This window comes from Triturus cristatus, chromosome 6, assembly GCF_964204655.1.
Source record: "Triturus cristatus chromosome 6, aTriCri1.1, whole genome shotgun sequence".
NCBI lineage: Eukaryota > Metazoa > Chordata > Amphibia > Caudata > Salamandridae > Triturus > Triturus cristatus.
The window spans coordinates 1,746,083,760-1,746,100,570 of record NC_140589.1 but is presented as its reverse complement, the minus strand read 5'-3'; the positions used below and the strand labels follow the sequence as shown (position 1 = coordinate 1,746,100,570).

Here is a 16,811-nt window from a genome sequence, read left to right as displayed (position 1 = left end):
GCAAAGATCAGTTGAAAACAAAGGAGGACACGCCTGGGAAAATAGGAAGTAAAAAACACTATATGTAATGCAGTAATACGGTGCTGTGTGCCATAGATGAGCACAACCAGTAACCAGCACAGCATGAAACGAAAGAAGGTACAAGTTAATGACAACTCAAGATATAGAAACTAATAAATGTAGGAGAATGTGCACACTAAACGTGACAGCAAAGAAAATAGCAAAGATTATGAGAAACATTAAAATCACTGGATAGTAAGAACTATCCCAGATGCCACTGTGTCATAGCACCCGTGCCAAAGAAGCAGACGTGAAACTTGTGATGTCAGTGTACATGCATGCACAGTCGTGACTCCAGTGATAAAAAGTACAACTGAGAATAAATCTAACTGTAATATAACAGTTATTTTCCCCAAACAATCTACCTGGGGGAGACAACAGCAATGTAGAAATAAGATATTACTGTTAGATGAGCAATGGATGGCCCCGTAACCTGGGCCCTATAGCTCCAAGTGGTGCAAAATAAGAGAAAAAAGAAAAGACAGCTGCAGTCAGCGAGGTCTCAGTGGGGATACCTACATAGAGGAATAATACATAAAGTCACACCACAGCTTACAAAGACAGAGGAAAAAGTAATCCCTGAGCCGGGATCAAAAGGAGTTAGAATCCTCAATATAGGACCCCGGACATTACACTGGGGAGTCCAGGAATGCGATGTTCCCTAGAGGGGGTCACTGGTCCTTGCCAGGATAGATAAAGGGTTATGCATGACTAGTAGTCCATGGTGTGGGCAGCTGGTGGACCTGAAATGTAGAGGGAAAAAAAGAAGAAGCATAAGTCCACGTTCCAAAATACCTTAACAGTAGCCATAAGCCACAGGCTCTGCACTATGAGTGTGGTCCTGAGGGAGCAGCGAGGAAACAGAGCACAATATTCCTTCGCAGGGAGTGCTGTATCCAGGAACAAGAAAAACAACGCTGATGTAAAGCTGCAGTGGCAATAACTAGGGGACTACCAGATAACGACTCTGGAAGGACCAAGATGTTCAAGTTAGAATGGCACCAACTCATTTATTAACGTTACAGTTAAGGAGGAGCTATCAAACAGAGTAGGACACCCTGCTGCAGCCAGACACATAGTAGAAAACCTGTGTAGAACATCACCTCTGCCCCGAATATGTGAGGAACTTGTAGTCAACGACCTAACGTGAGCTAAATACAGACACAAATTTACATCATGGATCAATACGGCTGACACCAACCTGAAATTCACGGCATATACCAGCAACGTGAGGGTGGAATTTCTTGATGTGTGGATTGAGCACCAACATTCCCATTTTTCGGTCTCGCTTTACACCAGTCCCACGGCAAGAAATACCCTACTACATTTTAGTAGCTTCCACCTCCGATACCAGAAGGACGGTATCCCATTTAGTCAATTTCTTTGACTCCGAAGAAATTGTACTACCGTTAAGGATTTTATGAACCAAGCTGAAATCCTTGAGGAGAAACGCACCAGGAGGGGGTACCCTACCAAATTGATCAAAGACTCTCTCAAGAGAGCGAGATTTTATGACCGTGATGCCATGTTCAGATCCAAAAATAAAGAACAACTTGGGGCTGGGAAGCTTGCGTGCTGTGGTGGCTGGGTTGGTAGCGACAAGGCTGGAAGCCACTTTTGTGGGCACAAATGGAGAGAGAGGCAGACTGGGTTTGGCTAGGGACCATAGATAAGCCCAGGGACCTGGCTATAGCTCTGCTATCCTTGAATCGTTCCAGTGCTGAGTCCACCTTGTCTCCAAAGAGATGGGAGCCATCGAAACCCATGTCCATAAGCGAGGCTTGTACATCCTCTGAAAAGCCATTGGTTCTCAGCAATACATGACACCTTAGGGACACTGACGAGAAAACCGCTCTGCCCAGCGAGTTAGTTGTATTCAGTCCACAACGTATGGTGAACTTAGCTGTGTCTCTCCCATCAGCCATAGTTTGGGAGAGAATGGCCTGGGCCTCCCTCTGGACCATAGGCAACACCTGCGCAAGCAAGTCCCACAGTGAATAGGAGTATCGGCCGAAAAGACATGCAGTGTTCACTGATCGCAGTGCCAAAGGTATCCAGTCTCTTGGATTCCCTGTCTATTGGAGGTGTAGGGAATGTACTAGGGTTTATTTTGGAAGTGGAGGCTTGGACCACAAAGTTTTCTGGGGTGGGGTGCCAAGTGAGGAAAGTGTGATAACCTAGGATGGGGCAATGGCTGCGGGAAATTCTTATTCACAGGAGCCCCTGTGTCCAGGCCCCAAGTAAGACATCCATGAGGGCTTCAGTAAACTGGAGAAGCGTTTCTGATGGGTCACTCCCAGCTGAAGCACCTCCATCAAGACAGTCATCTTGACAGCCACAGAGAGCAGCAGAAGGTCCAGGACATTGGCCGCCCTTCTCACATTCATAGTAAATGAGTCTCCCTCCTCCGTAGCCACGGTAGAAAGAGAGACCAAGTCAGTATCTGGAGAGGTGTCCATTCCACTAATATCTGCCAGATACTCACACCAGGTGTCCTCGGTGGCAACTAGGGGTTGGTATTTACCAGGATCCAGGGTCCAGTGGCCACTCCCATTCATCCCATAGTCCTAGTTAATAGGACTAGGGCACAGGCTCTGGCCTGAAAGAGATGCCTCCTGTTGGTGCCGAAATCGGCGTTGGACGATGCCCATCTGGCTCTATGTCGATTTTGGGGATAAGAATGGGGTTGGCTTAGCGGGTGAGAACATTGGCAATTGGGCCAGGGAAGGTGAAGGTGGCTCGACCGGCGCTGGTCCAGATCCATCCATGGATAAAAGAGGACTGACTGGTACCTGGGGCAAACCTGCCGGTGGAAGGCCAGTAGGGGCCCCATCTGCCGGGCCCAAGGAAGCGCCAGTGATGAAAGACTGCCCAAATATGAGGTGCATGGCCCAATATAACTCATGGAGTTGGGCTATGGATGCTCTGGCACCAGGAAATTGGGGTGTCGCGGTGATGGCCCCGGCGCAGGGTCAACCGCAAAGCCAGGCCTAAAATGCCGACGTTCCCTGGTCTCGTTGGATGACTTCAACAGATGGGGAAAAGTCAAATTCCTTTTTAGCTTCTTGGTCTTTTTGGACGTGCAGGACTTACCCGAACGACTTCAAGTGTGACACGTGCTTGAATTGGCTCAGCAACTGATCCCAGGATACTCTTCTCAACCTGGAACAAGAATGTCACGAACATCGAGCACCAAAGACCTTGAGAGACCGCTCCCTCAAGGCCTTGGTGTGCATGGCATGACAATCGATGCAGGTCTTGGCATTGTGGTTGTGCTCTAGGCACAAAAGGCAGACAAGGTGTGGTCCAGTCACAGTTATTGGTTGATGACAGGCGCCACAGAGTTTAAAAATAGCCTTCCTCGCAGACATCCCTGCCACATCAGGAGACAATGTCTCAAAAAATATTTCAACAAAAATGGTCAAAAAGGTCAGTCAAATAGAGACTGTTGGTGGCTCTTTAGCGAATCTGCACTAACTGGTGCAGAAAAAAAGGAATTGACTTGTCTCATATATAGGCCCCACGCACGTCTCTTCCAGCGTGGACAATGCCACCTACTGGCGCGCCGGGGTACTTATCACGGAAAATTTTACGGTACTAGTCTGATGCCTGGGGGATAATTCTAAGGTAGTCTGTGGCTCGAAATCTCTATCAGATACATCTCTCACCTGTCTCCTCATAGCATCGACTACCATCCTCTACCAGTGGTCTGAGTTGGTTCCCTTTCCATCTGCCTATTGCCTGTGGCTGGGCTCTTGCCAACCCAGTCAATTTCTGAGGTTCATTGTGCCAGGACAGTAACACCTCCCAGATATTGTGGATATGAGATCTTTTGGTAGCTTTCTTCTTTATCTCTTCATGTTTATTAACTCTGGACAATCAGCCTTTTAGCATTATAACACTTATGCCCCTTACCATCGCATACAGATCTCCCTCTCCCTATTTCATCTAGCAGACTGACTTGTTTGGCGGCTTACTCCTGAGCTGCTTCATTGCTCCTCCTTGGTTGTGTTGCTGCTATAAGCCTTCTAGATCCCGCCGGTTAACACTGGTTAACATTGGTTGCCTTGTACAAGGCAGAGAGCATTGATGCATGGATGTGATGCAGGTCCCTGCAGCCTAAAGCCTAATAAATCTGTAAGATACCGGAGCCCTAGGGGCCCCCCACCACGTTCTTTTCATTTTGTGTTATGCCACTGCTTTCGTGGGTTGCTGCATGGGATAGGGGGCACGTTCTACTCTAATTAGGATGATCACATTGATGTGCTGGAACAATCACAAATTGAGAAAGGGGCAGCTTTGACCATGACTCATGCTCAGGAAAGTAGAGAACAGGAAGAGCACAGAGTGCAGAAAGCATTGTAGAGAATACATATCAAACAACCAAAACGGTAAGGAACACCACCACTACAGAGGTAGGGTATCACCGCACTCATAACAACACTGTCCTGATAAGAACAACTCTCTGCACAACACATTAAGCACTACACTTCTTCTTTTTTTTTCCTTTCTTCTCTCTTTAAGGGAGTTCCGCAACGTGATGTATTTACAAAGTCTCAATTCAAGCTAATGCCATGACAAATCCAATAGAATAGTGAATGTGCCCCCCCCCGATCTCGCCCTGCTTCTCTCTTTACATATTTGCTGTGGTGGATTATTTGTGTCTTAAGGGCTGATGGTTGGAAAAAGTAAAATTTGAATATGTTCTTTAAATATTTGCGGCGTTAACAACAGGAAAAAAAGAGGTTTACTTTCCAAACTTATAAGATACATGAACATAGATGCACTATGTTTACAAGAAACACATATTCCCTGGAATAATCGTGGGTGGCTAAAGGATCTTGGTTTTGATCTCCTTGTATGTTCCCGCCAAGCCACTACCACCCGGGGGGGGGGGGTAGCTATTTTAGTTATGCACGGCATTGCATCTAGAAAGCGCATCAAGGAAGATAACCTAGGCCGATGGGTAATTGCTGATGTTATAATCTCAGGTGTCTCTCTTACCATCTGTTCTTTGTATGGTTTGAATCTGGATGATCCAGAAATTCTGGATTTTTTTGGTATAGAATTGGCTTTATGGCCTACCCCGGTAATCCTTTGTGGTGATTTTAATATCCATTTGAACAGCAGCTTCAACCTCTTCAGTAATATTTTTTATTAGGGAAAGAAGGTTAAGACTTTTAGGGCTCAAGAGGGGTTAGTTAGGGAACATGGACTGACCGATATTTGGCATAGGCATAGGCAGATGGAGCCGGGGTACACCTACTTTTCAGCGCCCCACCGCAAATTTGTCCGATTGGATTACTTCTTTGCTTCTGATCAAATTACAGAAAAGGCCAATATTGAGCTCTTACCTAAGATAATATCAGATCATAACCCGCTAGTGATTGAGTTCATGACGAGTTCCTTCTCACACCCTCCGGTGACCTGGACGTTTGACAGGAAATTACTGCTAGATCAGGCATACTGCCAATATATGACCAAATGGATTACTGAGTTTTTTAACATCAATAGGGGCACCGCATCAGAAATAGTGGTTTGGGACACTTTTAAAGCGGCAGCATGGGGGCAGACTCTCAGCTTCTCCCTTTATCGACAAAGGATGGTTAAAGAGAAGATTAATGGCTTGGTGGAACAGCTATGGAAGGCGGAGGAAGAACTTATGTGGGTAATCAGGGATATGCAAAAATCGGACAAACGTTTGCAGCAGATAGCAGTTGCAAAGGCCAGAATACACCAATTTTTGGTGATGAACTGGCTATTAAATTTGCTCAGCACCGGGCGGACATATATGAATACGGGGAGAATGTAGGCAGGTTTTGGAAAAACGTATACAACAGAGGGGGGGTTTTAATAGAATTCCCCGTATTCAGGATCAGTCAGGTCAGATCCAGGATTCACCGGGGGCGGTCCTGAAGGATTTCTATCAGGAGCTATATACCGCTGATAATGTAGAAGCGACATCTGGGGAGGAATTTTTGCGGGACCAAACCCTGAAGGTCACCCCGGAACAAAGCATGATGCTGTCTGCTCCAATCACGGGGGACGAGGTCGAGCTTGCTCTAACTCTGCTAGCAGCTGGTAAGGCTGTCGGCCCTGACGCGTTGCCGCTCGAATTTTATCGCAGATTTCGGCAAACACTTCGAGGTGTGCTTGAATCTTTATTCCAACTGGCCCAGAAGGGCCAGACTCCCGACTCCTGGCGCAAAACCACTATAGTAGTTTTTTTTTTTAAAAAGGACAAACCGGAGCTCAGCCCATCATCTTTCAGACTTATCTCCTTGATCTGTGCTGACAGCAAGATCTACTCTAAAATAATTGCCCTAAGGCTGGGTAAGGTCATTACTCCATTGGTTAACATCCGCCAACACGGGTTTATCCCGGGTCGAGACACAGCGGACCACGTCAGGTGTGCTATAACTCTGTTTAATTGGGCTCAGGCCACGAAGGCACCTCTTGGGATGATCCTGCTCGACGCAGAGGAAGCGTTCAACAGGGTCTCCTGGGGGTTTCTTTGGTCCGCCCTGTACGCAAAAGGCCTACCTAAGGGTTTTATACAAGTAGTGCAGGCACTATACGTACTCCCTGAGGCCTGTATTTGGATATCTGATCAAATATCTAAAAGTAGAGGAACTCAGCAGGGTTGTCCTTGCTCCCCGCAATTATTTGCAATTTACATTGATCCCTTTTTTAATAGACCTGACGCAAATACATCGATTAAAGCTGTTATGGTTAACAGTATTGCTTATAAAACATTGCCGTATGCTGATGATATTGCCGTTTGTACGTCCGATATAAGATCAGCTCTTCCGGCATTAAAGGAGTTGGCAGAGATATTTGGCCTTGTTTCGGATTACAAATTAAACATCGATAAAACCCAGATCCTACACTCAGCTACTTTATTTCTGGAAGAAATTCCAATCATATCCGCAGCAACATATTTAGGTGTAAAGATTATGGCCTCAGTGGAGCATATACTCGAGTTAAACATCTTGCCAATAATAAGTAACATTAATAAGACACTTGAGAGACTAGATCATCTGCATTTATCAATGCATGGCAGATGCAATGTCATCAAAATGACAGTTTTTCCCAAATGTTTTAATTTATTTCGGACTATACCCTTAGAATTTCCGGCATCTTGTATTTCTAAGGCAGAGAGGGTATGTGTCACATTCCTTGGGGGGTACCACAGAGCCAGAAGAGCAGCTAAATGGATGATCTTACCCAGACTTCTCCTCTATCACTGGGCTGCATTATCACAGCATATGGGGATATTGCTGGTTGGGGCTAACGTAGTAGTCGCCGCCGCTGCTAGACTTACCATCTACGAGGTAGCACTTGGTGAGGCTGCTTGAAAATGTCTAGTAAAAATTCTAGAGCCAAGCTATTATAAAAAAACTAAATTTAAAATAATTCAATCAGCCTATTCTATCTGGAAAAAGATACGGCGTAAGCTCGGCATTTCAAATATTAATGCTTATACCCCGTTTTCGTCAATTAGATTCCTACCTCCAATTTTCCAGGATTCAATCGCGTCTAGTTGGGGCAATTTAGGGATTAACGTGTTGGGGGATGTCTGTTGTGGGGTACAAATCATTTCCTTCTCTAACTTACAAGAGAAGTTTTGCCTGCCTATGAGACACTTTTCCAAATTCCTGCAGATCAGGACCTACCTGGGTAAAAGCATGGCTCAAACAGATGTAAACGTGGGTAAAATACCCTTGGTCGACACTATAGGGAATAGATCCCGTATTGGGACAATTTATCAAATGCTGTTGGCTGGTCTTCTTGATGACCTGCTTACTCAGATGGATAGATGGGGAAGGAAGTTCGGCAAAGAAGGTATTGACTTAGAGCTGTCTCTGGAATTTGCCAACCAGATTTTAATTACAGGCAGCCTGAGGGCTCAGCATTTCATGTCAGTATTCGACTTATATTATACTCCGGAGAAGATCTCTAAATGGGCAGGTCCACGGGGTAAGTCATGCAGTAGGTGTGGAGCATGGGCTGCCGACACAATACATATGTTCTTCTCTTGCCCCAATTTGATTAAATTCTTTCAGGACATTGAATTTTTTCTGAATCATATACTCGGCATATCAGCTTTTTTAACAGCCGATATGATCATCTTGGGGGTAGACGGCAGTCAGGAAACCATGGATTGGTCTAGATCTGAAAGTGGATTTTTATTTGTTGCAATGGCAAGTGCTAGAACATGTATTACCTCCCTTTGGATTAGCCCTGACACTCCCACATTTATAACTTGGCTGGCGAAGTTATTAGCCACCTATGATATGGAGTCAGCCTTTTACAGACTGAAATGGCTCAGGAAAGGTGAAATGGGGAGGAGGATCTGGTCGCCAATTGCTAGCTGGATTTGGTAAACATCTTCAAGCTTGGCTTTTGTATATTTGCATATCTGTTCAGATCCTCATTGCTTAATTTCGTTATCCTTGCTTTCTTATTTTTTTCTTTCCTTTTTCTCTCGTGGTGGGAATGTGATTTGTGGAAGCTCCACTGCTCGATTTTGTTGATGATTCTTTTGTTCTCTCGTCTTTTTTTCGATTTTCTTATGTGCCATGACTACTTGTTAATTTTCAATGACTCAATAAAAAACTTTAAAAAAGATTTAAAAAAGCACTACACTTTACACAATCATGCAATATAAAGCACATTAAGTTCACATACAACACAGCTCTGACATCCTCCAAAAGCATTTTTATGAAATATGATACATGTGAGAAATAAGTAGAAATAACAATACAAATCCCTGCAAAGAAGCGCTGTTCCTGTGTTGTTGCTGTCTGGCCACTTCGCCACGCCTCGCAGCCCCCGCTTCGCGGGGGCCGCTCGTAGGCTTAGACTCTCTCTGGGGAACATCCTTTCTGCCTCCCTTCACGTGCTTTGAGCACCAACGCGCCCCTTGCAAGCTGTCATCTGGTCAACAGGGTAGAGGCGGGACTGCGAGGACCAGCATTCCTAGCGGCGTGGATCGGCCGCAGCTGGTCCTCTTCCCGCCCCCTCCTCCTCCTCTTTAAAATCTGTGTGGAGTGAGTGAGCCTTGGGACCCTTCCTGCAAAGAAGCGCTGTTCCTGTGTTGTTGCTGTCTGGCCACTTCGCCACGCCTCGCGGCCCCCGCTTCGCGGGAGCCGCTCGTAGGCTTAGACTCTCTCTGGGGAACATCCTTTCTGCCTCCCTTCACGTGCTTTGAGCACCAACGCGCCCCTTGCAAGCTGTCATCTGGTCAACAGGGGTAGAGGCGGGACTGCGAGGACCAGCATTCCTAGCGGCGTGGATCGGCCGCAGCTGGTCCTCTTCCCGCCCCCTCCTCCTCCTCTTTAAAATCTGTGTGGAGTGAGTGAGCCTTGGGACCCTTCCTGCAAAGAAGCGCTGTTCCTGTGTTGTTGCTGTCTGGCCACTTCGCCACGCCTCGCGGCCCCCGCTTCGCGGGAGCCGCTCGTAGGCTTAGACTCTCTCTGGGGAACATCCTTTCTGCCTCCCTTCACGTGCTTTGAGCACCAACGCGCCCCTTGCAAGCTGTCATCTGGTCAACAGGGGTAGAGGCGGGACTGCGAGGACCAGCATTCCTAGTGGCGTGGATCGGCCGCAGCTGTTCCTCTTCCCGCCCCTTCCTCTTGTTTTTCCTTCATAGCTTGTGTGGACAACGCGCACGCGGGATGCGCGCGGGGCAACGGCCGGGGCGAAGACCGGGCTAAGAGCGGGCCGTTTGAGGCCGTTCGAGGACGGCAGAGGACGGCCCTGGCCCACCCCCCTTATTGCTCCTAACCTGCTTGTTATGGTATCATCGTGCTGAGACAGGTTAGCTTAAACTGAAGCTCCCTAGTTAGTAAGTCGAGTGACGACCCTGACCTCATCGTAAGCACCATGAGTACTAGGATGACACGTAGCAAAGCCTCCAAAGGTGGTTCACAAATCTGTGGCCCTATGGACGACTTCATCACCCGCACAAATATAGCCATCGATGAAGAAATATCTAAACTTCAAACCCGGGTATCCCTAGAATTGGTAGCTGCACGTAGGCTGTCCGAGGTAATTGCCCTCTCGAAAAAATCATCCCTAGGACATATAGCCTCTGCTGTCACTCCAGCACGCCCTGCCTGCCCAAATAGTATTACCACCCAGGTTGATTTACACCAGCCCCCGATTACTTCCACCCTCACTCCGCCCTTAGAACAATCACGCATTACAGAAGAGCTAAGTTTCGCTGCACCTTCTCACGCCCAGACCCCCACCCTTAATCCCCTTTCCCAAGTATTCCCAACTATTTCCCGTGTTAGTGGTGCACAACCCAAAAGAAAACGCCAATCACGCTCAGCCTACTCTCGTAAAAAGGCAAAGGTCGCAGTCTCCCACCAGCTCACAATGACCAACACTCAGGCACGTAATGCTTTACCTGAGGGTTCCTCGAGCACACAGTCAGTATGCCAAAGTATGGGAGAGGGTCCAGCCAACACCACCCCAGTAGACGAGGGGACACAGGTACAAGACCAGGGAAGGAATGATAAGGAATTTATAGATCAAGTCTGGGAAACATTAAAAAAACTTCTCTTACCACTCGACTTAAGATTGTCTAGGATAGAAAACAATCTACTCGAGATGGAGAAGAGCATTATTGCTCTGGCCACTCTTGGCCTGAGAAGTCTCGAAAACCAGGGCGTGTCCTTATCTGACCCACTTTCGCCAGCCTCTGTTTTGCAAGCTGAGCAGCACCCCCCACCAGTACCTGTTGCTGTAAGGCCTGTTCCCATGCCGAGGACTGTGGCTGTGGATCAAGTTTCTATAACCGCTAAACCTCAGGCTACCAAACCGCAGATTCCCACACGGAACTCTAAGCCTGGAAAAGTAAATCCAAACCTGGTAGCATCCGCCAGACCCCAGCCTGCCGAAACCCAGGGTCCTCGTCCAAAAGAAAATTTTAGAGGAGGCTATATAGACCTTCCACCAGAGGCCAATGACTATGTGGTCGTGTTGACAGGCGTCCCTGTGATTGCCACTGACCAACACGAAAACCACTGGTCATTGAAAAATAAAACTATGCACTGGTTTAACGTCAACAGACCGATTCCCAATGGCAAAAGAAGCCGAGTAATGATGGTCCGTAGAATACCCTGGGTGGGCCCAACCAAGAAATCTAAGCAAGGGGACTGTGTAGTTGTAACTTTTGAAGACCCACATACGGCGCACCATATCTGTTCCTGGCCAACTAGTGAAGATTCTTTAGTCATACCAAGGCCGCTATCCTATTTTTACCCCCCACGCCAATTGCATACCCAAGCGGATAACTGGTCCTTGGTGCAGCACCACCCATGGAACACCCATCCCATGAGGCAAAAGAATACTCTTTTACACTGGAATGGCCTTTCAACCTACAATAGATTTGGAGGCCTGGAGGAGGTCGATTGACTTTCTATGTTCCCAGCATGCCCACAACTAGAAAAAGCATTGTCTCCACATGTTATAGACATAATTAGAAATCCAACCAACGGCCCTCCAACTAGCCAAGCCGGGCTTCTGACTCTCTTGCCCCGGGCCATGGAACCGATCAAAATGGCCATTTTAGATTGTAAAAGAGTGGAAACGAGGCCAGACAGCCCCTGTTCGATCCCCCCTCCTCCAGTACAATCTAATCCAATGGAGATCGACCTGCCTGATAGAGTTGCCTCCCCAGGCGATTCTTCACTGAGGGTCTTAAGCTGGAATGTGGCTGGCCTTGCACGTAACTTTGATAACCCGGAATGGAACACCTTCCTGGCACCCTATGACATTTGCTTGCTACAGGAAACATGGTGCCAGGAACCTAGACATAGAGTGGGGTTTTCGACCTTCTATGTTCCGGCTGTATGTCACCAAGGTTCTAAAGGACGCCCATCCGGTGGTCTTCTCATCTGGATCAACATAGCACTAGACCTCAGTGTTTCTCAAAGGACCACCGAAACACCTGACCTTCAATGGCTAACAGTGCACTACAAAGGGGGAAGGAAACTAGAACTATTTAATCTCTACTCAAGGGGCAATAGGAACGGAGGATCTCTAAACTCTTTAGGCTTAAGTAACTACCTGTCTGCCTGTGACGCCGACTCTCTCGTCCTGCTGGCAGGCGATTTTAATTGCTGTTTTGAGCCTTTAGCCAAAGAAGATATTCTGGATACCAACGAGGAGGATAACAGGAGGGGCATCCCTATTTTGAACCTCGAACCGATCCCTAAATGGACACAAAAGGCGATCGATATAAATGCTCTTTGCATGGAGCATAACTTGAGAGCAACGAATGGGCGCTCTAAATCAGATCCCATGGGTGCCCATACATACAATAGGACGGGCCACTCATCCAGAATTGACTTTGTTATGCTCAACTATAACCTCTGGCCATATCATCAAGACATGGAGGTTATAGAGACCTGTGACAGCGACCACAACCCTCTTGCTTTAACCATTTCTGTCCCCTGGCAAACTGGGTCTCAAGAAACCACTAATCAGTTATGGAAAGCTTCACATGAGATTCTTCCCTCAAACTGTGGCAGACGTCTTAAATGGGCAAGAGTCTTAGCGGATGAGGCTAGGATGTCACAAGCTGAAACCATCTTACTAGAGGCTGAATCTAGGCTTGATAGCACGAATAGCGATAGCAAGATGTTTTTATCGTTATTTACGGAGACTGTAACGGCACTAAGTGGGCTGTTCATCATTCCCAAACCCAGCTCCAGAACTGCTTTAAAGGGGGCCCTGAGAACAAGTGAAAAGTGGTTCACAACCAAGTGTCGACTTGCTAAGGGTGATCTTGTTGCTGCAGTAAAAGGAAAAGACCAAGCTACCATCAGGTCTGCAAGGAAACTTTATAGGAAAACTGTGACTGAGGCCAAGCGGACTTATGATTTCAACTTTTGGCGTGACCTAACGGAGGCGAGCACAAGGAAAGATGCTAAGGGGTTCTGGGACTTGCTAAGATCAAGAGACAAGCCCATTGATCAACAACTGACTTGTAATATCCCTGGTGTTGCCTGGTTTGCCCACTTTTCGAAATTGTATTCGGCTCAGACAGGGCCTTCGCAACCAGACCCGCTCCCAAGGCTCAGTTCCACAGATCTCCCACCAAATGAAGTCCTATTTACCACCTTGGAAGTAGAGAAGGCAATCAGGTGTATTGTTTCTAACAAAGCGGCAGGACCTGATGGGATCCCGGGCGATTTGATAAAAAATAATCCCCCATTTTGGAGCAGATTAATTGCTGCTCTTCTTAATGAGGTTATGTTGGGGGGGTCTTTCCCTGACTCTTGGAGGGGCGCTGAAGTAGTCCCCATTTTTAAGAAGGGTAGCAGGGAAGACCCAGCCAATTACCGCCCCATCAGTTTGCTGGATTCGACGCAAAAGGTAGCGGGGAAAGTGGTATTGGGCAGGATTCTGGAGTGGGTGGATGAAAATCAGATATTGTCTGATTTCCAAGCGGGTTTTAGATCAGGGACAGGCACCGTCGAGCAGACATTCCGCCTTTTAATGCTCTATTGGAAGGTAGTGGTGCTAGGAGGGGGCAGCTTATACTTAGTCTTCATAGACTTAAAAACAGCCTTCGACCTGGTTCCAAGAGCATTATTGTGGAAGGTCCTTGACGAGTTAGGTCTACCTCCCTATGTTTTGGCCTTGCTGATAAAATTCCATGAAAACAACTTTGCCCAAATCAGATGGGGTGCCCAGGGAGAAAAAACCCCGTGTATTCCAGTAGACAGGGGCGTCCGCCAGGGGTGTGTGCTTGCCCCCACTCTGTTTTCGCTTTACGTCAATGGAGTGGTGGAGCACCTTCTTCAACATCCTGCAGATGCACCATCCCTGGCTGGAAGGAAAATCCCGACGCTCCTGTTTGCGGACGACACCCTCCTGATTTCGAAATCACCTGCAGGCATACAGTCACTACTTTCCAGCTTCAAGGCCTTCTGTGACACCAAGGGACTGGCCATAAATATTGGCAAGACCAAATTTCTTGTCCTCAACCCCCCTAAGAAATCTGTTAAACCCCCCACTCTAGACTCTGTCACATTAGAACGGGTCAAAGAATTTGACTATCTAGGCATACGTCTTTGTGATAGTATGAGCTGGAAGGCCCATCACCAAAAAGTGTTTCTAACCCATAAGAGGGTTGTTGGTGCTTTACTTAAAGAGCAGCGTGCTTCCTCCATAAAACCTATTGGGGCACTTCTTGATATTTATAGGGGTAGGGTTGTGAGTGCAGCACTGTATGGCGCAGAACTTTGGGGTACCCAGAGAGTGGATACTTTGGCCCACCTAGAAAATAAATTTCACAAAGATCTGATGAGGCTACCCCAGAGCACCCCCACAATCCCCCTCTTGCTGGACGCAGGTACTCGTCCAATCTGCGAGCAAGCTAAATTACGCCCCTTACTACTATGGTCTAGAATTTGGAACGTCCCCGAACTCCACAGCTATGCAGACGCACTAAAAGATGTACTGTCCTTACCTGGCTGGCATAAGATCGCCTGGCTCAGAGAGGTCAAGAGGGCATTATACAAGCTCGGTCTGGGAGCTGCGTGGGAAAATAAAACAGCACCTCCTAAACAAGAACTGAAGAAGGCTTACTGGTCTTGGGTGGATAACGAGAGACTTGGTAAATCAAATCACCCAAGATCTGTTGCCAACTTCTTGATGGTTAAAGATATCCCCTCCAGAGAACCATATTTGGACTTGATTCACAGTTCACATGATAGGGCATTATATTTTAAATTCAGGGTTGGGGTCTTACCTTTATGTCAGTTTACCTCTACCTGGAAACCACCACTGCAAACTGTACCCTATTGCCCATTCTGCGAGCTAAAAATCGAATCTGTCGCACACTTTCTATTTGAGTGTCGAGTCTATATGGCCCCTAGACGGAGGTGGTTGAAGCCTCTTTGTAGGAGCCTGGGAACTCGCTCACATCTGGAAGCTATAAGAATACTGCTCTCAGTTACAAGACCCTTTTTTGCCATTTGTTTGGCTAAATTCCTAGGCTGGGCTTGGCGCATAAGATCTGCTAAACAACTGATGATACAGTAAAGTGTCCCTTTTTCATTTTTCATAAATTTTAAGATTATCTCGTGTAAATATGAAATGTTTTTAATGGTAATACGAATTGTAAATTGCTTTGTTTCGACCATTGTTTTTATGCTGTCATGTTTTTGCTTTTATGATATGTTTCTATATCGAAATAAAGCTTTACTACTACTACTAATACAAATCCATCATTATTGATCCTTGGCATAGATCCTATTTAGATCTTGTGAAGCCAGAGATCTTTGGTTTTAGTCGCCAACTTTAGCCATTTCTCTGAGACATCCATTCACTTGTTGGGTAAGCCAAGAGAAGTATTTCTTTCTTATGTCACTCTGTTATATTATTCTACCCTTTACTTTGGGCCGGATTCAAAAAGCTAAACTTTCCCTCTTGTGTAAATTTACAATTGTTTGCTATTAACAAATGAATTTTACTGCGGAGTCTCAGCACATAAAAAGATAGGACTTTACTAACTTTTTTATGTGCAGAGACTCTGCAGTTGTAAATACACTATTAGTAAAATACCTTTGTGAATAGCAAACAATCATAAATTTACACAATTGTGTAGGTTTACTTTTGTGAATCAAGCCCTGAGTGATTCCAATGCGAAGCAGGAAGTACATCGTTTTCAGAAATTGCAGCAGTTGGAAGGGAGTATTTGTTGAACACAAGCCATCTTGTAAGGGTAGACTTTCCTTCGAAAAGGAGCACATTCCTCAAAATGAAAAAAACAAGCACTTGACACTTTATCTAAATAGGTGTATACATGTACTAAATAATTTGTCAGGTGATATTTTTCACCCAATACACGTCATGTGTTCAAAAGAATACTAAATGAAAAATGCAAAATGTATAACATATGAAAAGTATTATAATGTATTTACATATTTATTCAGATCATATATCAAATCAACATTTCTCTTTAACGTAGCTAGTGCTACTTGTTTTTGTTTCGTGCTTTTGAGCTTTTCCTTATCCTCTACAGTTCATGAGGGTAGTCTTTTGTCCTTTTTGTGTCCAAGCTTCTGAATGCCCTCGTCGATTTTTAAGCATGGCAGGAACAAGACTCTGATGACTGTGTTAGTCCTTTATCTAGTTATCTTGAAATAATTGTATTTGGTTGGATCTGCTTTAACAAATACTCTATTACAAAGGTATTGGCGCCCTTTGGGAAGCAAAGAAATAAACAATGTCAGTTTCCATTTTTTTAGTGTGTTGAACATAGCTGGGATATTTTTAGTTGCCACGATAGTTCTTTAGGGCTTCTTTTCAGTTATTGCATGAGCTTATTTCAGCCTTGGACACACAGGCAGAATTCCTTCTTTTGGCAATGTGCGGTCTAGATTTTCCTATTGTGGGTGGTTCTTATTTTCCTTTTGCACTAATGTATGATGCCACACTCCTATTGACTCCACACCACATGGAGATTTTGCACTGAAAAGTGTCTTTTAACTTAAATGTTATTTTTATTTTCAAACGTGTTTTTGTACTTAAGTGTTTCATCATAGTTTATGTTTCATGAAGGTTTCATTTGCTCCAAAATGTGACTTAGCACCTAAATGTCATTTGTAAACCTTAAATGTGTTTTCTAAACTCCTCTTGCCTACACAAGCATTTATAAAGCTGATAGTTCTGGAACTTTAGTCACTAATACCAAACACAGTTTCTCTCATACACATACTTTTATT

The 16,811-nt window shown here is 45.8% G+C and overlaps 1 protein-coding gene across 1 annotated transcript in view; it reads left to right on the top strand.

The window, feature by feature from the left end:
- Positions 1-16,811, top strand: part of LOC146821914 (pepsin A-like) — a 310,154-nt gene that overhangs the window by 31,910 nt on the left and 261,433 nt on the right. The gene's annotated exons all lie outside the window — the stretch shown is intronic.